The following is a 24,423-nucleotide window of genomic DNA, read 5'->3' as shown; positions in this document are numbered from 1 at the left end:
CGCCTATATATACTCATATTATGGTTCATTGTAATACAGGAGGTTATTGTACTACACTCTTACACAATAAAGATGTAGCCCTTAAGGGATTTCTCAGTGTTCCTATTCTATACTTCCTCTTTTGCATCCATACTAGCATACACAACATGGTATAACACATCACGTTGCTAATAATTATATTTTAATAGAGGCGTTGAACGCTGATGTGGCTGATGGAAAACGGCCCCATGTGGCCAAAGGTTAAAGGCGGCACGAGGAAGAACCGTGACATTTCCGATGGCAAACGGCGTTGTGGTATCGCCGTGAAATGAGAGAGATAAATTTTTTTTTTAAATGACAAAATAAATTTGTAGGACAGATTGAATTTTGAAAACCAATAGAAAAATTGCCCCTTTTTGTAGGCAATACTGTACATGCAACTTAAATAATTTGCTAAATTTAAGAATATGGATGGGAAGTTACAGCAATCTTCTGTATATATTAAAAGGATTCAGAAAGTTAATTATTGCTTTTTTTCTTATCAAAAATATCCCTAAATTAATTAACCAACAACTTAAAGATGGGGGTAAAATAGTAAATTGGCAAAAGAAAGTTAGTTATTTCTTTTTTTTATTGTCAAAAATACAAGTTAGTTATTTCTTTTTTTTATTGTCAAAAATACCCCTACCTAAAACTTAAAAATGGGGTTAAAATAGTAAATTGACAAAAATAATAAATTCTTACTTCTACGTTAAAATGTTTTCCTACTTCTAATAAGCTCCCACTTTTACGTTAATTTAAATTCCTACTTCTACTCTCTAACTCCCTACAAAATAGGATTACTCTTTTATTAGTTTTAAAACTCTTCCAAGTTACAAAACTCACCCCACTTTTTTTTTTTTTTTTTTTTTTTTTTTTTTTTGTAATTGGAAAAGTAGAAATTCCAAATTATTATAAATGCAAATTATTCATCTTTATCCAAAAAATAGAAGAGTCTCAGAGACTAGTAGTTTTTTAATAGGATTGCTTTTTTTCCCTTTATATTCAAAATAAATAAGAAGATATTTGAAAAAAAAAAAAACAAACAAACATTCAAACAAACAATCGTGAAATCATGGAGTAAGGAAAGCGAATTCTATTAAAAAAAATTGAAAAAAAAAAGTGGTCTTATTTTGTGGGCAATGTTTTAGTAGGGGTTAAAGATGTATTTTTATTTTGTTGTCTTTTAGTTCTGTCTCTATTTAAATTTAGAGAAATAGGGGTATTTTGGACAAAAAAATTCGGTCCAAATTGGGGCAACCCCTTAAATAGTAATATAGAAGTTGGATATCCACATTCCTATGCAAGATAAAGTTTTTTATATGAACTAACAATTTTACTCATTCTTCCTATGTGTTACTCAATAGAAATAACCCTTTTTTATATATAAAAACTATTATTATAAATTAACAGTTTATAATAATAAAAACTATTATTATTTTAAATAGTAGAAATAATAAATAGTTTTTAGAATAATATAAAATATTATTATTTATTTAAAATAATAAACACTATTATTATTTATTTAAACTATTATTATTTGTGTAGGGACGTTAGGCTCAATAGAATATATTGGGTCGGGGTCCAGTCCAAGGACGAGTAAACGTGTTATAGAGGTCAGCACTAATAAATAAAGGAAGGGATCTAGGCATGATGTTCCAAGGAGGTGATCCGAGGAGGAATGCTTCCTCGGCTGAGTAAAGTCGAAGTCAGAAGGTGCGGTCTGACATCAAGAGCAACGTTCCGGACAATTTCACTGATTATGATAAGTATCAAGAAGGAACATGACAGAGGGAAGCTATGAAATATCTAAAGGAAAGCTGCTACCACCGCATTAAAGGCTTTGTAGCTAACTCTCTAACCACATTAATGAGGAAGTTATATCTGAACAGTAATTTTTAGCTTTACAGCTACTTCCAAAGATTTCAGGAAGGTACTGATGGGATAAGGATCAACACCAACAATTTAATCTACACGTGTGTGAGAGATCGCGCCCCTGGCCCCTTTTTTTAGGACGTTGGGCCAAATTCACGTGAATGTGTGGAATTGTGTTATTGTCTCTCAAAATGGAGGTTTGACTAGTTATATTTTCCTCTTTAATTAAGGGTTTTACAATGGAGTTTCCACTTATTTAATTATTGGGATAAATAAGAAAACCAAAATTGAAAAATTCATCATTTTATTAATTTTCAATTGAATTTACATTGATCATAGGAAAATTACATGGTTTTAGTCCTAGATACAATCTAAGATAAAGTACATAACTTTGTTTCCTAGTTACAATCTAAAAATCGAAAATTACATGGATAAACATTTGATCTACTAACCCTTGATCTAAGCTCGGAGGCTATGTTACAAGGTAGGAAGGTGTTAGGCACCCACCTTGCCCAGTGAAATCGGTCTTCTAGACTACGGTGGCCAACATTCAGATCACATCATCAAATATATTATCAATCAATTTGCATCTTGAATTTAAAATGTGTGCATGTGATAAACCCTAACCAATTTATTAAGCATTTCATTTGGATTGACAAATAAATTCTAGTGAATATGTGTGGATAGTGATATCTTAGATTCAAGAATTTAAAAGAATTATTAAACAAACATATTTTTCATATTTTTGATATGAATCTAAGATTAAATCTAGTGATATGTATGAACACATGATGAACAACCAAGAACATGTGAAGAACACATAAGAACAATTAAAAACATTCAAACATATTCAAAGGAATTATCATACTTTAATCTTAAATTCTCATCATGGCAACATAAACAAACAGTTAGGGAAGAAGATTATACCTTTATGCAAGATCCATATGGTGGAAGATGAGACTCTTGATGGAAGTCTTGAGGGTGGAGGAAAAGAAGTATTAGGAGAGAGAGAGTGAGTCTCACTCAATACTTTAAGTCTCAGGAAGACCAAGATATGACAAGACTACTCAACTTCACTAGAACTCAAGAGAAGAGAAGAAAGGGGGTTTTTTGTGTGCTTTGGAATGAAGGATATGTAGGGTTTATATAGCAGTGGTGGAGGAAATATGAATGAAATGCCATTTAATGAAGGTTGACAAAGAATCATGAACCTAGACCTCATTTTAGCTTTGGGGAAAATCTAATACATTAAATAGAAAGATTGGTGGGAGTGAGGAGCAAACCAAAATTCATTTTTCTCGTAGCTACTGTAACAGCCTATAAAGCCAACTTCAAATAATCATATCTGACATAATTCTAATCAAAATTGTCTCGTTCTTGTGCTCAAATTAAAGCCCTGGATGTCTAGTTTCTGGGAAAATTAACCTCATTCACAGATTCAAAATAGTTTAAGAGATATCGATGAAATGGTGAGCAGAGGTCATTTGTTAGAAAATAATTTCAGCACAATTAACATTAATAGGTCCCAAATTAGCTCCCAATTAACATTAAATAGCTCCAATCACTGCTATTTCAGACTTAATTGGTTTCAAATTTACCCTAATTAAAAGATAATTGCACAAATTACTCATTGAATAATTAATATTTAACTATCTAGTTAATTAAGTGTGTGCAACTCTACCATAAAATGTAGTCCTAACCAATTAAATTATGACACATCATCGTCCTCAAATTGATTATACTTATAACCAATTGAAATTAATTGTTCATAATCACATATAGTCGGACTCAATTTGTGATTTTGCATCTCAGCCATTAGAACTTGATTTGATGATAACTTTCAATCTGATGGTCTGATTAGGGCTTATGACCAGTCGATTTGATTGTTACAACATCAAGATCATTTTGGTGAAATGAGATTAAGTATCTAATGACCAGAATCAAGATGCATATGCCCAAGGTGAAATTACCCTTTAACCCTCCATGTAAAGTTAAATACGGGTTGCAAAATGGGATGTCAATAACGTGGAAGGTGGAGATGAAAGAAGGAAGATAATATAAAATAGAAAGAAGACCCTAAGAAAGAGGGATCGAGAAATTAAGAGAAGAACACTATAGCAATCAAAAGTTGAACTTGTAATCAAACTTGACAGAAATACATAAGAACTGATCTCCTCGGATTATGGCGATAACGATTTTCTTTAGATCAAACTAGTCTATTTTCATTTTCTTGTCATCTGGATCCATTTTATTTGTTGTCTAACTCATTAATGCCCAGTTTTCCAACTCACTTTCTACAAATTCATTGTATTGGGTTCTTTGGGTCTAAGTTTATCCATCCTTTGGGCTTGGGAGTCAAATTGTGTCATTACAATTTGTATATATAAAAACTATTATTATTTTAAATAGTAGAAATAATAAATAGTTTTTAAAATAATAAAAACTATTATTATTTATTTATTATAAAAACTATTATTATTTTAAACAGTAGTATAGGTAACTGTAAAGGATCTTAAATTTTTTGTTTGCTTTAAGAGCAAATGCCATAAATTGAAACTCTCTAAATACGCACTCACGCGAGCACTTAGAGGCTCTTTTATTTTTTGCTTTTGACAGATTCTTTGCTGCAATTGGCGTGTGTCAATGTAAATGGAGTAAGTCAAATTATTTTGCAACCGGACCAAAATGCCTTTGAACCTAAAATTGAAAAAGCGTGTTTTTTTTATCTCTAAATTACTCTCAGCCTTATTATGAACTCTCAAATTTATCCCTACTCTATAACTACAAAATACACACAGAAAAGGCATATAGAGAAAATTATAGCAACATCTGGGTATGGATAAGGACCTCCATTGGACCATCACTGATCTCACTCTAACATCAAATTTAAATTTTCTAACACCGTTGGGTCAAGATGATGAATTCTCCGATGCATCCATGTAACTTCAATTCCAATTTGGTTTTGGGGATATAGAGTGAGAACGGAATTGGTCTTGGGTGAAATTGAGAAAAATTAACACTTAATGCTTTTCAATTGGCAGGTAAAAGGATGGATGAGAAATTTGAGAGAGTGGATTCTTCGAAGATGTGTGAGCGTGAAGGAAAATGAAGAAATGTAGAAGAAGAAAGAAGATAAAGGTGTGGAGGAAAGCAAATGAAGGAGATGAAGGAAGTGGATATTTGTGAAGAAATGGGTGGATGAGAAAAAAAGAGGAAAAAAATTAAAAAAAGAAAAGAAAACAATGGGTTGTCGGGGGCCAAAAAGTTTCCTTCCCGACAAATAAGATTTAAGTTGGGTTGGAAGTCTAAATCAAAACTCGACAATGGGCTTTGATGCACGGCCCAAAGGCTATCAGTGAAGGTTCAAGAAATCCGCTATATTTTATGCCTTGAGCCTAGATTAGAACTGACAAGAGTAGCCCATAAACAATCTCTACAGTAGACACGTCAGCATGATTAAAAAGCATATTATAAGAAATAACCCAGCAGTAAAGTATTTCTGCAAAAAACAGCTCAGCAGTAAAGTGTTTTTGCAGGAAAATAACCCGGCAATGAAATGTTTCTGCAGAAAACGGCCCTATGGTAAGGTGTTCCTGCAGATAATAGCCCAGTAGTAAAGTAAAACAAAACAAGATAGGTCTCCAGCCATTAGTTACTTTACAGACTAAGGGAAATAGCTACGTTTTCAGACTCATTATCCGTTAACTCTGGAGAGGAGCTTTCTAGTACAACAATATGAGGGAAAAACTCTATAATAACAGTTACATCATAACCAGTGATAGTAAATGAATACGTAAATATCATGGGTTCCATAATGACAAATAATGGAGAAGACTTAGTGTGAGATGAAGGGAGAGAGAGAGATCCCAACTAGCGCAACAAGATCATTATAGTGCCATAGCATGCTCGTGAATATAGTGTATGTAGTGAGTAGAGAGAATCATTTGTGAGTAGTATGAGTAATGAGTGAAAGTGTATAGTAGCATTGCTGGAATGTTCAGCTAGGGCAAGTAAGTGTTTAAGAGTAGAGCTACGAGAAAGTATTTGTGAGTTAGGAGCTGGGGAACTTAGTTTCTAGGCTTGAAATTAAGAACTCAGAGACTTATTCAAAACTTAGAAAAAGCTTAAGCAGAGAGGTTAAGGAAGAATCTTTCTGGTGTATGTCTTAGTGTGTTGTTGGTTGTTGAAACATTAATGGAGAGTTCTATTTATATCAGGGTTTCGAGGGGGTGATTAGCAAATAATCTTTGCTAAATCTTCCTCAATCTCCAGAAAATCTTTAGAGAATTGTTCTTTAAGATTTTTAGCTAAAAGTAGTGAGCTCAACTTTAAAAGGTTCTTGCTGTTTTGGGTAATAATAGCTGGGTTTTTGGCTTTAGCATTGAATGCTAATTAACCTTGACTAATGGGATTAGAGCATGCTTTAGGCTAATGATCTTGGTTATGCTGCAACTAGAATCAGAATTTCCTAGGGCAGATTGGACCACCCCAAGCCAGGTGTCGACCTTGGAACCCTTACTGGGAACTCTGCTAGGATCCCCTTGGTACCCTCCAAACCACATTTCCCTAAATTTTCCCATTTGGGGTTCATGTGCTTGGTTCATAAACTAGAGAATACATATTTTTATTATGAAAATGAGCTGATTTTGTGTCGTTTCAAAAGCTTCATTGGTCTGGTCATGACAACTGTGGGTTCTTGACTGAATGAGTTGAAGGAAAAAGAACTAACAGCTGGCTGAAGTTTTCCCAGCTTTCTGTCACATCACCTTCAGCTTTATGTCACTTGAGAAATGATGGGATTTCAGCTTGTAGAGAAAGGATTCATCCCCTGGTGGACATGTGTTTGTTTTCTGATCTGATTAGACAAGTTCGGACCTGATAGGAAGGGGCTCCAATTGTTCTATTGTTGCTAAAATTTGGCTGACTAGTTCACGTGTTTTCCGATTGCTGAAATTTGTGTGTGGGCTAGCCTAACCCAGCTAGGCTTTGTAGATAAGCTTGCTTAGGCTTGGTTAACCCTACAAGATGGGTAGTTTTGCCATGAGTGATATTCATGGGCTTTATATTTAGTTGATTATGGAAATAATAGACAAAGTTCCCATAAAATTTTGTGGAATAGATATTCTTTTGAGAGATGAGTAATTTGTATTTCCCATGAGTTAGGGATTTAACAAATGTCAAAATAATATTTGAATTTAGTAAATATGTGCCAAAGTAGCATTTGGGTTTTATGAAATAGTTACCAAAAGATTATTTGAGCTTTACAAAATAAGTGCCAAATTAACATTTGGACTTTGAGTATAAAGTAATCGTTTTTACCAAAATATTATTTTGGGCTTTGTAAGATAATTGCTAGAATGGATTTGGGCTTTGTAAAATGGATGCCAAATTAGCATTTGGGCTTTTATAAAAATAGTGTAAAGATAATTGTCAAATTAGTACTTGGGCTTTTTGAAAGAGTTGCCAAAGTAATATTTGGACTTTATAAAATAGTGTCAAATTAGTATTTGTGCTTTGTAAAAATAGTGCCAAATTAGTATTTGGGTTTTGTAAAAATAGTGCCAAATTAGTATTTGGGCTTTGTGAAAATGATTTTGAGATTTTGTAAAGTATTGTCATGTAGCAACGGGCTTTAGAGGTGCTATGTAGCAACGGGCTTTAAGGTGCCGTGTAGCAATGGGCTTTGTAAATAGTGCCGCATCGTAGTAGACTTTGAATTTGCCACATCGTAGTGGGACATTGAATTAGCTACATCGTAGTGGGATTTTGAATTAGTCAGATCGTAGTGGGACTTTAGGGAGTTTGGGCTTTTTTTGGGTTTTGCCCATAAGCTAAATGATGTTGGGTTTTGTGTGGGGATAATGTAATTTTGCAGCCCAATTTTGGTAGTTATATGATGAGTATTATTTGTGGAGAATTTAAGTTGGATGATGTGTGGGATATAATGGGTAATATTTGTGAGAGGGCTAATAAAACCAAGGCCCGAAAATTTGTACATCAACAAGGGTCATATGTGGGTGGGTATAAAAAAACATTTTATTTAATAAAAGAATATAATTGACTATAATGATTGATGGGACTATGACAGATATACATTTCATGGTGTTACCAATGCTAAGATATAATTAAGTATAAGAGATGTTACGTTCACAATATTTTTACAATATTTTCACAACAAATCATAGGTGGTTAGTTGTTATTAGTTCAAATTTGAACCTAACACTAAGATTACTTTTTTGCTCCAATAATAACAACAGGTAACAATCTGCCACTTAAAATTTGTTGTAAAAATGTTGTGAACATATCATTTCTCATTAAGTATAAAAGGCCTGATATTATAATATATATATATATATATATATATATGAAAGAAACTATAATCCCTTTTTTCATTTTATATATTAAAAATTGCGCTTAAACACGTTGGTTGCATCAAGTGACTTCATCAAATTGTAAATTTTTTTAAATTTTTAGATTTTAAGAAAAAAATGGTATAATTTTTCTTCTCCTATCATTTCTAAATGGATAAAAATCTTAAAGAACTAAATAAAAGTTGCTTCACATTATACAAATCTTAATTTGATTATAGTTGAATTACACTTGCTATGCTTAATAAGTCTCTGTGCAGTTTCCTTTAAGGATTATGTATTCAAATTGAAATAAAATTATATTAACCTTAGACATTTTGTTTAAAGTTGCAACGTACCAAACATTTGCATCTATGGATTGAGCTTTGAGATGTTTGTTTCCCAGAAAAATAATGCATATAGTCTCAATTTGTAATTAATGCTTCTAAAAAAATTGCAATTAATGCGGTGATAGATCATAATGTGGTGATATGGGGTACTGCAACGGGGTGGCAATTTATGTTTGCAGGTCGGGTTCGTATCATGTTGAGCCATGAGTATTCAGCTATATATGTTGACCCGAATTCAACCTATTTAGTAAACGTGTCAGGAATCCTTAACCCGAACACAACCTATTTATTAAATAGGTCAACCCGATCTGACATGTTCAATTCATTTAATTAACAAGCCATGTAAAGGTCAATACAAATGACCCATCTAATAATCTATTTGATTAATAGGTCATATCTAACAAATATAATTTTTATCAATTCTCATATATCTAAAATTAAAATACAATTCTCATAAAAAAAATTAAAATTCAATTATAACTACAAATATAGTAATAAACATATAAAAGCAAACCATTAATGAAGCAATAATATCAAAATGAATAATAACTTCATGAGCTAAACGGGTCAAACAAGTTAGACAGGTTCGCATGTTTATTAAACAGGTTAGCCGTGTCAACCCAAATATGACCTGAACTCATTTAACATCAACCCATGACCTGTTTATAAACGGGTTAATCGTGTCGGGTTTGCGGGTCGTGTCGAATTTTGCCATCACTAGTATTGCTTAGTGCTTATATGCTCAGATGTAATAGGTTCCATAACAATCAAATATACTTGACGTCTATGTATTATGAAAAAAAAAAAAAAAGTGCTATAAAATTCCATTAGACTAATATTATATTAATATTAGACATATATATATACACACACTAGCCTTTAAGCTGACGCTCACGTGCGTGCTTAAAGACTCTTCTATTTTTTTAGATAGAAGTTATAATTTGCATCTATTATAATTTAGAATTTTTTTTTTTAATATCTAAGTTGATACAAATCTTAATTTCTAAGTTATAATTTGCATCTATTTAATTTTTAATTTCTTCTCCTATAATTTCTTAGTTGATACAAATCTTAATTTGATTACAATCCAAATTCTTCATCTAATCCATCTACTATAATTTCTAAGTTGATAAAAATCTTAATTTAATTACAATCCAAATTCTTTATCTAATCCATCTAATCCTTAATTTTTAAGTGTAGTGTATTATAATCCAAATTCTTCATCTGATCCATCTAATCCTTATTTTTACATGTAATGAATTCAAAAAGAGATTAAATTTAGTTGGTTTTCATCTTTGAGAAGTAAATTTAGTTGGTTGGTGCCATACAAGTATACAACTACAACCTACAATTGTATCTATCTAAATATTATCAACAAAGCCTAAAATAATAGGTAACATTAAAATGGCTATGGCTGGTAATTTATAGGTAAACATTTACATTTATATTATAGTTTAGATACTTATATTTTCGTAATTTATTGAATTTGTCTTGGTTGTATAAGCAAGAAATTTATATATGGGTAACACTTCTACTACTCTACATGTTCGCAAGTATAATGAAAAGATTTTTTGTTTTGCTACTCATTTTTCAAGAATATTAACCATAATTAGTATAATTTAAAATATCCTGATCCCAACTGGTCAAAATCGATAAGAGTACTTAGCTAACCAAAAAATTTAAGTATAATGCCATAATATTCTGAAAATAAAAATATAACACCCAAAAAAGAAAAAGAAAAAACACAAGAGAAGCATCAATTAAAAACTCAAAAATAACAAAATATTGGATTCAATCCCAATTAAAAAATACAAGTTCAAGAGCTTCTACCTAACAATTCAAACAAAATATGGGATTCAATCCCATTTCACTTGAAGTACATGTTTTCCTTTTTTTTGCACCATTTGAGGAAGTACAATTCTCTTTCTCCGGACAAGTAGAGATGTTATGACCAACATGCTTGCAAAGCCCACAAGTCTTCTTTTGCTTTCCTAATTCTCTTTTGCCTTTGATTCGTTTTTGCTTTGGACGACCTTTTGTCTTTGATAGCGAAGGACAATTAATGAAACAATCTCCATCAATCACACCATTAACATTGGCATCAACCACATTTTCCTTACCTACTAAATTTTCATCATCCAACACTAACAATTCTTTTTCACTTAATAAGGCTTCACAACACCAACGTGATGGTAAATACAATGGTGGAATATGGTAACAATCTTTGTGAAGGAATACACTAAGAATGTGACGACAAAGTATACCCCAAAATTCAAAATGTTTGTAACTACAATTAGTCACCTCACCATTTCATAAGACCTTGTGCTTTTGACTAGTTTCATCTTTATAATATTGTAACACAAATTTAATACGATTTTCTTGATGAACTGAATATTGCGTTGCTCTCTCAAACTCTTTTTGAAAATTTTTGAAAGCATAAGGTTTCAAAACATTGTGTGCTTGTTCTTCTAATGTTCTTCTAATGGTGACAATGTTCTTAAAGAAGAACCTCTAAATGTCTCTAACATTGTATCATGTGATTGTGTTTGCTCAATATCTTCAATGCCAAGATCAACCTAAGATTATGAATGATAAAATAAATTAAAAACTTTTATATGACATATAAAGACTACAAATATTAACAAATAAAGAAATAAAACAAATTATACAACAAAAGAAATCAATGGTAAGTATTGACTTACTTGTTTAATGAGTTGGATCAAGTTTATATGAGGACTAACAAATTGTTTAATAAAGGCATTTATACTTTTTGATCTTCCGGTTGTTGTCATTCTACCAAAAAAATGTCCACGAGGGTAACATGGTACCCAAAAGTGCTTGATTTGATATAAACCAATTACATGCTTGTTAGTAAGCATGTCATACTTTTCCACAACTTGAGTCCATTGACCCTCAAATTCTTCACATGAGTCTAACTTGTATAACTTATAGAACTCTATGCACCAATTTGAATATTGATTACAAACATAGATGTAAACCAACCACTAAACTTAGCGGTAATATGCCATATACAAAAGATATGTTTTGTGAGTGGTAATTCTTTTGATATTGCCTCCGTAATCCATAGATCTTAATCTGTCAAAATTGTCGTGGGTTGTTTCTTCATTAAACATACAAAATTCTGCTAATAAAAAAATTTGTATTAGAACATGTTAATATTTCAAATGATAAGTATTAATATTATTCCACTAATTAATTAAATAAAATGGAAAAACAGTTGTACAAAGTTATAAGATAAATAGAGTACCTTCATTAGCCATTGAAAAGCACTAGTTGTTTCATTTCGAAGAAGTGCACAACTAAAGAGAATCGTCTTTCCATGATTATTGACATGAACAAAAATACTAAAAGGCATATCATAAGTATTTACCTTGTAAGTAGTATAAAAAACAACCATATCTCCATATTTTTGGTACCAACCAAAACTATGAGGGTGCGACCAAAAAATATGTTTTAACCTTTTCTCTTCATCAGTTGTGAATGCATATTAAAACTTAGAATTCCTTTCTTTAGCAACTTTAAAAAATTGTAAGAGATCCATAGCATCATTCACAACATGCATCTTTCTCATTTTCACATAAAAATTACGAATGTCCCGTTGAAAAAATGGAAGATGTCCATGTTTCACATTTTTCTTAAGTTCCATAACACGTATTATTTCTCTAATTGAAAGTCCAACTTCTTTGTATAAGAGAATGCAATTTTTATCATCTTCAGTGATAAATCAATTGGCCAAAAGAAATCGTAACCACTTGAAGGGGACAACAATTCATGATTGTGATCTACAACAAAAATAGTGACATGCCATTTTTTCGGAAAAATGTCTATTGACTTTCGCAATACAATAGTTAGCCGAGCTTTGCATCCACATTTTAAAGACATTCTATTTCGTTGCTTTTTAGATAGATCCACCATTTTTAGTGGTTGCTTACCTTCCCAATGACAAAAAAAATTACGTCTTCCTATTTCTCCATTTTTTTTTCTCCGAACGATCTTTTCAAATTGTAAAACCATTTCCATTTGCATAATTTTTATAGAAAATGAAAGCTTCTTCTTCACTAAGAAAACATTGACCAACAAAAGGCTCAAATTCATTTTCTATTGAATGTATATCCTCACATTCTTCAATAATCCCCCGTCTTATCTATTGGACATTCATTCCAATCAACTATTTCCCCTCCACGTGTGTTATTATTTTTTTCCATCATTCATAAACTCATTTAACTGAACACAATTCCTTGAAACACTTCTATGAATCTTACTTGCAATTAAATCATCATCAGTTTATGCTATATTAAAACAAGAATAAATAAAAAATCAATATCATATTATACGTTAAATGAAATATGGATTACAAATAAAATAAAAAATAATAGTACCTTCTTGAGGTAGTTCATTTAAGTCAAAGTAATTCAATAGAACAAGTTGATGAGTCTCACTTGCAACTAAATTGTCATCCATTTGTGTTACATTAAAACAAGATTAAAACAATCAATATTCAATATCATATTTTAGGATAAATGAAAAAAATATGATACAAATAAAATAAAATAGTAGTTCATTCTTGAAATAATTCATTTAAGTTAAAACAATTCCTTTTAACAACTCGATGAGTCTCACTTATAACCGAATTTTCATCCAATTAGATGAGTCTCAACTTGGTGCTATATTAAAACAAGATTAAAACAATCCACATCATATTTTAGGATAAATGAAAAAAAAAAAAAAAAACATGATACAAATAAAAAAAGATTAACCTCATATTCAAATATATTTAAAAATAAATATGAATTTAATAAAATAAAATTATTGTACCTTGCAAAATAATTGCTTAATCCTTCATTGAACATTTGAACTTTTCTTCATCTATTTTTTTTTTTTTCCTTTTTGAAGTAGGTTTGATAATGGTAAAGTGAATGAAAGTGAGTTTGATATTGGTAAAATGAAAGAAGATGAAGAGTAAAATATTGATAAAGTGAAATTGGGTGGAAAATAATGTGTTAAAGGTGTGTTAAAGGGGCATTTTTGTCCTATAATTACTGAAGAAACCAAAATACACGTTTTACACAAACCAAAGTTGAAAAGTTAATTTTTGCCCATTTCCTATGTAGGTGGGACTTAGGGGCTAGTTCATTAACAGGTGCTGGCCGACACCTGTTAACAAAACCATTAAAAAAATCCCACTTTCTATCCCATGTTTAAAAACTACCTGGCCACCCTTTTTTATTTTATTTTATTATTTTATTTTTTTAAATCTCTTCCATATTTTGGGAAAAAAAAGACTCCTACTATAAAACCACTATTATAATGTCTCCATCCATATCCTTATATTTAGGCACTAACATATCTGATTTTGAAAGAAAATAAAAAGGCTAAATTTTAGGAAAATTTAAAAGATTAAGGTGGAGAATTGGTGTGACCCTATCCTTATTTAAAAGTTTATCAAAAAAGAAAAACTACACGTTTAAAAAAAATCCCATGTACTATTTTAAAAAATCCCACTTTCTATCCCACGTTTAAAAACTACCCGACCATCCCTTTTAAAAAAAAAAAAATTCAAAGTTTAAAAACTACATGTACTGTTTTAATCCTAAAAGTTATCCACTTACTACACATCCATAACAAAAGTGAAAAAGAGTTTAAATTTCAAATATATTTATTTTACAGTAAAATGATCAATAATAGTTAGCCACTTACTACACATCCATAACAAAAGTTAAAAAGCGTTTAAATTTCAAAGATATCAATTACCCTTAAAACTAAGAAAATGTACCTAAAATTTTTTATGGAGTAGTAAATTAATAATTATAAAAAAATGTAAATTGAATTTCACATAGAATTATACAAATGATAAATATAATTTATGTTACAAAAGAAATTTTTTGACAATAATTTCTTAGATAACAACCACTTCATGTGAGGTTTAAATTGGGTAACTATTAACATTATACATCAAATATATAATAATACCCTTTAAGAAAAAGTGGTGTAAATTACATTTAAAAAAAATAGCGTAAATTACATGGAAAAATTTGCTTACATAATACCCTCTAAAAAAAAGTAGCGTAAATTACATTTAAAAAAAAAAGTAGCATAAATTATTACTTCAAGCAACTTAATTCCCTTAAAACCCAACACCAAATTGAACAATCAAGCACACATTCGCTCCAGCCCGCAATGCCTCCATAAATTCCTTGGTCCCAAACCTCGCAATTGTACCCAAATCATTCACCAAATCTATAACCCAAAAACCAGAAAAAGTGTTAGCTATCTAAAATCACATTAAATATTAAGTTCTTGGACCAAAATAGAGAAGAATAATATATAAGTACATGAAGGCATAAATAGAAAGAGTCTTGTTGAATTGAATCTTATCCAATACCTACATACCATAAATTCAAAAAAAAAAAAAAAAAAAAAAAACTCAAAAAAGGAGTTTACCAATATTCTTTTTCAAGCAGCCAGCTCAAGCACAAACCCTCCTAAAAAGCCACCGTGAAAAGATAGAACCTAAAAAGTTGTTGGAGCCTCTGACATTAAATGTCTTTAATTTGAAGAAAAATAAAGGAGGATGTAGAGCTAAATTAAATGCCTTCAATTTGAAGAAGAATGAGAGATAGAAACTGGCAGTATACATGAGTTTGTGGGTCTTAAAGTGTAGGATTTTTAATTTACATATTTATCCCAATTAGTTGAAAACTTGTAAGTGGGTATGATGATGGTATTTTGGGCAATATTTTTAGTGAAAGTTAGAGTTGCATTTTTACCAGATTGTCTTCTAGTTTTGTCTTTACTTAAATTAGGGATGTATGGACATTTTTGAACTAAAAAACGAGGAATTCAAACAGGAAAGCCTCTTAAATAGTAATATAGAAAAAAAATGTTTTTTTTTAATTTTTTGGTGAGAGGAGGTTTAGTAATTTTTATGTGATTGGCTATAGTTGTTGACCTGGGGATATTTTTATGTCCTAGCAACTAGTGGAGCCAAAGGCCCAAAACCGAGCCCAAGGTCATTCAATTGTGGCTCAATTTCAACATTACACGTGTCCCACCCAAATTCACCCGCCCCAAGCTGGGTCCCAAACTCAATACTTGATTTTGGCGCGAAAATTAGAAACGCGTCCCAATTCATTATCTCCAAATTAGGGTTTAAGCCGGAGCCACTGCTTCTTCGTCTCACGCTCTTCCTCAACAATGCCCAATTCCTCCGATCAGCTCGAGGAAATGAAAGCCCTAATTTCCTTTGGCTCAAAGTGCCTCGCTTACTCAACCCTCTTACACTTCCAAGAACAGTCCAGTGGCGACCCTACTTCAATTCAAGCCTTAGCTGGAATTTCTCAGACTCTTCTATCTTTAATCGTTGCCGATATCTCAGACGACGATGAAGAAATGTAAGTTTCAAATCAAAATGCCAAACGCATATTTTACCAAAATGATATGTTTGGATGCTGGGAAATGTGTAGGAAAAGAAAAGGAATGAAATTTGGAATACAATTATGAACTGAAATAGATGATTAAAAAAAAAAATAGCTTTTTTTTTTGGGGGGTTTCCTCTTTCCATCTAAGTAGCTTTCGAATGGAGGGTGATTGAATATATGTATAAATATTGGTTTTGAATTGATGACAGTGCTGCACTGGCTTTGAAGTGTTTGGGTTTCATGATTTATCATCCGTCCCTTGTTGCCGTAATTGCAGGTATGTTGTGCTAGTGGTACACCATTGTTTAGTATAACATTTTAGTAATGGGGTGTTGGTAAATTATTGCCTTTCAAAATTTAGATATTAAAAAAGTTAAATTGCAAATTACATCCTTAAAGTTTCGGGGTGTTTGGATTTTACATCTTGAAGTTTCAGAATTGGATTTTACTCTCTGAAGTTTGGAAGTGTTTGAATTTCACACCTCGATGTGTTAGAATTTGGATTTTACCTTGGGTGTTTGGATTTTACTTCCTAAAGTTTAGGGATGTTTGGATATTACATTCTGAAGTTTCTAAATTTAGGGGTGTAAAATCCAAAAACCCTCAAACTTTAGGGGGTAAAATCCAAATTCTAAAACGTTAGGATGTAAAATCCAAAAATCTCCAAACTTCAGAGTGTAAAATCCAAACACCTCCAAACTTTAGGGGTGTAATTCGCAATTTACCCTATCAAAACAGTGGCTTAAACCATGGTCCTAGTTGACTGGTCTTGTTTAGTTGTCTTTTAATTGGAAATGAGTACTTAATCAGCATTTTCTCTATGTTGTTTTTGTAGTGGATGATGCCAATTTGGTTATAGAGTCTATAGTTAGGCTCATTACGACAACAAAAATGAAGGTAAATGTCACATTGTCAAAAAATGATAGTTTTCAGGGGTTGCTGTGCTCTTTTTATTTATTTATTTGTGGATTTGACTTGTTTGCATCTTAATTGCAGTCAGTTTGTAACTTAGGAGTGTGGTGCATATCCATCCAACAGTTTAATGCACCATTTCTAGATTCCCACTACAACTCTGTTGCAGGTGGTTGTTCATGTACTTGAGAACCCAACTGGTTCTTTATCAACAACTTTTGAGGCTATTCAGGTATAAGTAATTCTTCCACGCTTTCTATTTTATGCTCCTCAACCACTTCTAGTGATACTTCTTAAGTGGAAATCTATGCATATAAACTGACTAAGTCAGTCACTAATAGATTTCAGTATCGTTTCTTTTGTAAAGTGTTTAATGTGCATAACTTGTCCTGGAGAAAGAAAGAGAGAGAGGCAGTGAAGTGGTTTTATTTGCTTAATTGTGGAATTTTTTTTTTCAAACTTGGATGGAACATTATGTTACACAAGCAAATTGTGTCAAGCTTTTGTCCTAAACTAATGATTCCAATGTTAAATTTTACATTGTTGCGTAATCAAGTTGGTTATTTATATTTTATATATCACTGCTGAACTTAGCATCTTATGTTAAACAAGAATCAATAAATGAGTATGGTCAACTTGTCTCTCCTGCTAACCCTTCTTGCTATTATAATAGGCCTTGATAAAGCATCTAATTTAAGTGAGAGAATGAGAGACTCGTCACATTTATGGGCTCCTCCAATATATAGAAGACTTCTCAGCTTTGACAAGGAGAGGGATATGTCAGAAAGGTGTCTATTGAAGATTAAGCCTATAATATTACCTCCTCCACTAGTTCTCTCCAAGGTACAAATGTGCTTATGTTCTTTATATTTTTCAAGTGCATCTATCAAGGTGCATTCATAGTTGAGATATACATTTTAAACATGGAAAGCTTAAACATGCTAATATGATATAGCTAGCTAAATCTGTTTCCACCATCTTTTTTTCCACTAAATTTTTGTTGAAAGGTTTGAGAATTTAGATGGATTTAATTTGTTTGCATGTGAAGTATTTCAAATAAAACATCTTACTAGCTGTTGCTAACGTTGCAGAATCTGAAAAATCTTTACTAATTTTTGCCCATTTTATATCTTATTGGTTCTTGTTAGAATCTGAGGTGTTACTTTTTGTTTTAGGAAAATTTGTGAGCCTAAACAGCTAGCAGTTTCTTTACTGTGATTGTGAATCTGGTTTCAAAAGTGAAACATCACGGGAAATGTCCTTTTGTAATACAAACTAGAGTGGTGCCTACATTTACAATGTAAAATAGATGATTTTGATGTTTTGATGAAGTAGAAATTTTTTATTTTGGTGGGTGAAGCCAAACTGAAGCTTTAGCACAAAATGCCAGTAAAATTCAAATTACATCCTTAAAAATAGTTCAAACCAATAGTACAGACCGTTTGGATCTATTGATTTATTTGAATGTTATCTAAATCAGCTTCAATAGTTAATATGAATAAATATTTATCATAAAATTCCCAATTGTGTGTCCAGAAGCTAAAAATCAAGACCAGTCAACTCTACCAGTGGTTCATTCAATATCCCTGTAGCTACCATTTCTACCATTTCATCTTTACCATGACTATGTATCTTTCAAAAGTGAAACATCACAGGAAATTTCCTTTTCAAATACAAACTGTAGTGGTAACTACATTTACAATGTAGGATATATGATTTTGACATTTTGAGAGATTGAAATAGCAGTCTTTTCTTTTCCCTTTGTGTGTGTGTGTGTGTGTGTGTGTGTTGGAGGGTGAAGACAAAATGTTGTAAAGGTTTAGGCCAAACAAAATTCCATTAATTGTCAAAATAAATCTTAAACAAATATTTAAACTTATCCAAAAAAAAAAAACCTTCAAACCATCAATAAGAGTTTGCGTCACATTCGTTTAAATCCAGCTTCCATAATTCATATGAATAAGTGTTTTTCATAAAATTCACAATGGGTGTCTAGAAGCTCAAAATTGAGACCAGTCACTCTACTGGTGGTTCATTCCATATCCCTGCATCATCGAGTAGAAAATTTTTCAATTTGAAATTCCAAAACTTCTCGACTTCTATCATGAATGAGTGCCTCATCAGATTTGTAAAGTATTATACGTAGTTAACCTTAACAGTTTTATATTGCAATTTAGTCAATGACAAAGACTAGGAGACAAAAGTTTCAAATACCAATGATCCTCTCTCTCTCTCTCTCTCTCTCTCATGTGCATTAATGTGTGCCTATCTCACATTATCAGGCCTGAATGTCTAAGGTAGACCCATGAGAAAGGTTCATTCTGTCTAACTTTGATTCTGGTATCAAGGTTAAGGTTTGCCTAAAATCATTCCAATATTGTATCTATCTTGTTGTGTATTCTAAGATCCCTAAATGTACTTTATTCTATCTTTAAACAGGTTCTTGTCAAAGATATGAAGCAAATTTTGCTCACTAAGATGAAGGAGCTGCTAAACCAGGGTATGAAGGTCCAAGCCATTCATGCATGGGGATGGTTTATTCGCTTACTAGGATCTTATGCTATGAAGAACAGGCAATTAACAAATGAAATGCTGAAAATTCCTGAAAATACATTTTCAGATCTCAACCCACAAGTCCAGATTGCTTCACAGGTATTTTTAATACAGTTGGACTTTTTGGAAACCTGGTCACTATCACCAATCACTAATAATATTATTCAAGAAAATAATTCCTTATTTGTTGAATTTATTACCAATAAAATAGCATCTCAAAAATAGAAGGTGCTTTCTTCCATTTCCTTAGTTCAATGATAGCATAGAAGTGGTCATCTTTTGAAGAATACAAATTTATTAGGGGGCATAAAGAATTTGCAGTAATCCAAATCAAGAGACTAAATGGTCCTTGCTTAAGTCAAAAAAGGGTGTCTAGTTATCAACTTTTTGAGTTGTTGTGGTCCTTGCATGTAAGCTCATCGGACTGGGTCTACCCAAGTTTTTATGGCAATAGCTAAATCACTGCCTAGTTACCTGTTATCTCCTATGGTAATTTCTGCATTTAAATATACCAGTACTCCATTACAACAGTTAGAATGTCATTCTTCCATCAATTATGGTAACCTTTTGGATTAAAATATTTCAGAAGTCCTATGTTATAATGCCTTAAATATCATTCTTTTGTATGATTTTTTACCATAATTTGCAGTTTGCTTGGGAAGGTCTTATTGATGCTCTAATTCATCTTCCAATAGTAGCTTGTGAGACAAATGCATCCAAGGAGGAGAAGGGTGTACAACATTTGCAAAAATCTAGAGAGACCAGTGATAAAATCCAGGCAAATGGGTTTTTAAAAAGCATAAGGCTTGTAATGACTCCTCTGACAGGAATCATATCAAGTAAATGTGATATATCTGTCCACTCATCATGCTTGGACACATGGTGTTATCTGCTGCATAAACTTGATACTTCTGTCAATGATCCATCAGTGATAAAGCTAGTGTTGGAGCCTATGTGAAGCAATTTTTCGCCTTGGTCCGCAAAGTAAAAGTGTGAGCTCATGGAATCTTTGCCTAGATCTGCTTGATGATTTTATTTTAGCAAAATGTAAAGATGTGGAATATGTCACAAGTAACTCTGCAAGCCATCATTTATCAGCTACCAAATTCTTATGGAAGCAATACTCTGTTAAATGGTTGCCATGGGATATTTGTCAGTTGGACTTCCATTTAAACATAATTTTTATTCTCATCAGTCAAGCATCAATTGCAACTGTCAACCATGAATACAAAAGTTTCGCATGTGATGCTGCTTTAAGGTTATTTTTATCTGTTCTGAAAGGAGTTCGATTGGAGTTGGAAAAGCCATCAACCAATTATAATGATATTAAGTTGTGTTTGGGCATAGTATTAAGGTTCATAAAGAAGATATGTGAAGATGTAAGTTCAGAAGGCAGTGATGGTAGTGATTTGCATCATACTTGTCTCCGTTTATAGACGCTGTCACTAAGGAGTTACAGCCTGCTACATTGGAATCCCCTCTGTACAAGTTGGACCTCAAGTACATTGACAAGCTTCAATCAATTAATAACATTAGACATGCAAAATTTATGGATATCTGCTCTATCGTTCACATGAATATGGTTTCACTAGTGGTTTATTTACTTGTAGCCTACCTCTGTTTGGTCTTTCAGTCAACTATGAAGACATCCAAAACAGAGTTGATTTTACAGGGAATCCACAAGTATTTCAAATTTTTATTCTCTTCATATGATCCCCTGGAAACTCTCCTTGCTATGATCAGTTTACTGTATAATTATGTCGGTCTCCACTGCTTAAATATATGGGTAGCAATAGCCAAAGGATTGACAGACTGCATAGATGATGTCGAGGAACTTTCATTATTGAGAATGGAGTCCAACAGCACTGGATTTCTTGCCATATGCTCTTTCTTATTGTATCCATTTTCAGTATGCTCTTGCCCCCAGAAAAATTCAACCTCACTGGTTAGTGGATTCTCACAACAGCCTCATGTTTCACCACAGAGGAAGCTTGACTTTGAACATGTTTTTGAAGTGTGGAAGACACTTTATAGTTCTCTTAATACTTACAGAATGTGTACTGTTCTGCTACAAACAGTTTCCTTGAGGATTTGTATTCAATGTTAAATGGGTGCGGGTGCCTTGACGAACATGCCAGAATGCTTGATGGTGCCAATGATCTTGATTTAAGTTATAAGGATCTGGATCTGGATCTCCTTTCTTTATATGGCAATGTAGTAATATGTTTCTTGGAAGAGAACTGTACTTCAGAAGTAGGTTCAGACAAAAGTAGGCACAAACATATTGGTGACTGTAAAATATCCAGTAACATGAATGTTAGCCTGAGATTTGCTTCCAGGTAGGTGCAAACATTGCTTCTTAGAGTTGGGTTAAGGCATGATACGGTGTTAAGGCATTCTTTCATTGCAGGTTGGCTGGCTGCCAACTCTGGACTTGGGTTCTTACGGGATCCCATCATTTCATATAATCTCATTGTGATTTGTTTATAGATGGAGTTTTGGACACTCTTCAAATGAAATTCAATTCAGTTTTATAATATCAAGTAAATTATCTAATTTAAAATTGAATCTTCACCATCCAAATAATAGGAATGAGTTTTGATATCTTAAAAGTTGTATGGCTTATTCCTTCAGTTCCATATTATCTCATTGTGATTTGTACATAGATGGAGTTTTGGAACTTTCTACAAATGAAATTCAATTCAGTTTTATAGTATCACGTAAATGATTTAATCTAAAAAAGAACCCTCACTATCCAAGTGTTTTGTCTCCTCCATCTGCCATTGCTAATGTTTCCAAGTGTCTTCATACAGATATTTGAAGGTGTTATGTACAAAGTTAGCAACAGAACCCCCAACTGGTCTTCTTGTGACATCAAGGTAACTTTATAGCTGGTTTTTTGCCCTTTGTGCTTGAGTCATTACATATGTGATCTCCTTATGCCTGTATAACTTTGCCATGAAATCCCAGGTTATTTTTTGCATTGGCATGCGTTATCAGTTGTCTTCACATGAAGCAAGATATCCTCTTGTTCATTGAGGTAGTGCACCAGCCAGGTTTTTGCATCGAACTTTATAATTAGGTCATGCTTTCAGTTAAAACTGAAGCAATTTGATATACTGTTACTAGAGTGAAACTCATGATCTCTAATAGTTCATTGAAGTTACATATGAACGGTGGACAAAGTAAGCATGTACCGTGCTCTTTTACTTTTTTTTTCCCTTACGTTGAACCATATGTTGAGGGTGTATGCTTTTAAAGTCTTACTCCTGCTTTTAACTCTCTCAATCCTCAATCAATTTTCCTTCTCTTTTTTGGGAAGAGAAGGGGGGGGGGGGGGGTGTGTGGGGTGTTTGGTCTGTATAGAAAACATGTTTGCATAAAAGAAAGTGGAGTGAACATTTGGAGTCATCTTCCTTGAAAGTTTCTTTAGAAAATTTCCAATGGAGTTGGTGATCAGGATCTTGAAGTTTCCTTCTTTTGTTTCATATTTTCACACACAAATTCTATTTCTTGAAAATGCTATCCTGTTTGACTAGCATATGATCTTTTCATGTACTTGCAGATAATATCTTGTCCACTGCTCCAGTGGGTGTCACATATAGAGATATGGGATGAAAGCAGCAAATATCAACTTCAACTCTTGTGGACTGAAATCCTTAATTGTTTGTGAAGTAGTCAGCCGCCTATAATCTTTGATTCTGTACTTCTCAAATTGTAGGCACCCCTTCTTGAAAAAAACTCTTGAACACCCAAATCCATCCATTTCAGAGCCTACCATCACCTTCTAGAATTCCACTTAGTGAGCAAATCAAGTTGGATTACCCTCAAAGCTTGCTTCATGTCTTAGACAAGCTCTCGAGAAATGGAAAAATAAACCTCCGCAAGAGAAGCTTACCATATCTTGAAAGATGTTGCTCTAGACTAGGAGTCAACACTGCTTTACAAAGATACAGGGTGACTGCAACCCATAACATGAGCTCCAAAAGAGTAGAGTTTGTGGAGGATACAGTGAATCAACTTCAGCACAAGGAGAAGCTGTCTCCGAGGTTAAAAAGAAAAAGTTTGGAACTAATTGAGCATCAAAAGGAAGTAAGACGAGCACAGCAAGGAAGGGAGAGGGGTTGTAGTGGACATGGCCCGGGGATCCGGACTTACACTAGTGTTGATTTTTCACAGGGGAATGAGGATTCACAAGAAAGCCAGGAAATCCGGGATCCAGAATCCGTTATGGAGATGTTAAAAAGAGCTACTTAATTGTTTTTATCTACGTGCCTTGCTTTGAAAAATGGAATTCTGGATGGGGCACCCAACTTAACCAGGCATGCTAGATGGTCCTGGCCACCCAGTTATTTCTTTGGTCTTGTATGTTACCTATTTTATCAGCCTTGTTATTTTGATGATGTTGTCAGTTGTATCAATTATTTTCGAAGTCCCCAAATGGATTTATTGTATATAATATTTATATTGATCTTCTGTCCAGAATGTATAACAGTATTTCATTAGCATTGTGCCATTATATATCGTGTATGCTATTTTGAGTTATAGAGCCTTTATTCCTAGCTTTGAAACTTACCATTGTTTAAAGGAGCAAAGCAATACCAAACGTTCAAGCTCCCATAAAAGAAGAAAAGAAAAACGTTTAAGCTGCTAAAAATCTATCTGGTTTCCAGAGCTTGCTATTGCAGAACAATCAATTGATATAGGATGAAGTCATTGGTCATAAATGTATGATATTAACCCAGGTTTGCCCTGGAAAATAGTCTCTCTGTTGGAAAGAAGTAGAGGTTTTCTCTCTTTTTCTTAGGCAGTAGAAGTGTTTTGTCCCTTCTTTAGAAGGAGAGTGTGTTCTCTTAAGGTAACAAGTTTACCTTTCAAGCTAGTGGTTTTGTTTTTTTTTTCAGGGGTCTAGGGAAATACTTTTTATGT

General features: G+C 32.6%; 1 pseudogene across 1 annotated transcript; it reads left to right on the top strand.

The window, feature by feature from the left end:
• The first annotated feature begins 15,721 nt into the window (after positions 1-15,721).
• LOC115961898 lies at positions 15,722-23,971 on the top strand (annotated as a pseudogene). Its single transcript, XR_004085324.1, has 11 exons — positions 15,722-16,002; positions 16,239-16,306; positions 16,865-16,926; positions 17,026-17,173; positions 17,290-17,302; positions 17,615-17,784; positions 19,381-19,593; positions 20,144-21,833; positions 22,308-22,373; positions 22,465-22,534; positions 23,060-23,971. The product of XR_004085324.1 is annotated as an uncharacterized LOC115961898 (transcript).
• Positions 23,972-24,423: the final 452 nt, after the last annotated feature.

The sequence above is a fragment of the Quercus lobata genome, chromosome 9 (assembly GCF_001633185.2).
Source record: "Quercus lobata isolate SW786 chromosome 9, ValleyOak3.0 Primary Assembly, whole genome shotgun sequence".
NCBI lineage: Eukaryota > Viridiplantae > Streptophyta > Magnoliopsida > Fagales > Fagaceae > Quercus > Quercus lobata.
This window is presented reverse-complemented; position numbering and strand designations above follow the sequence as displayed.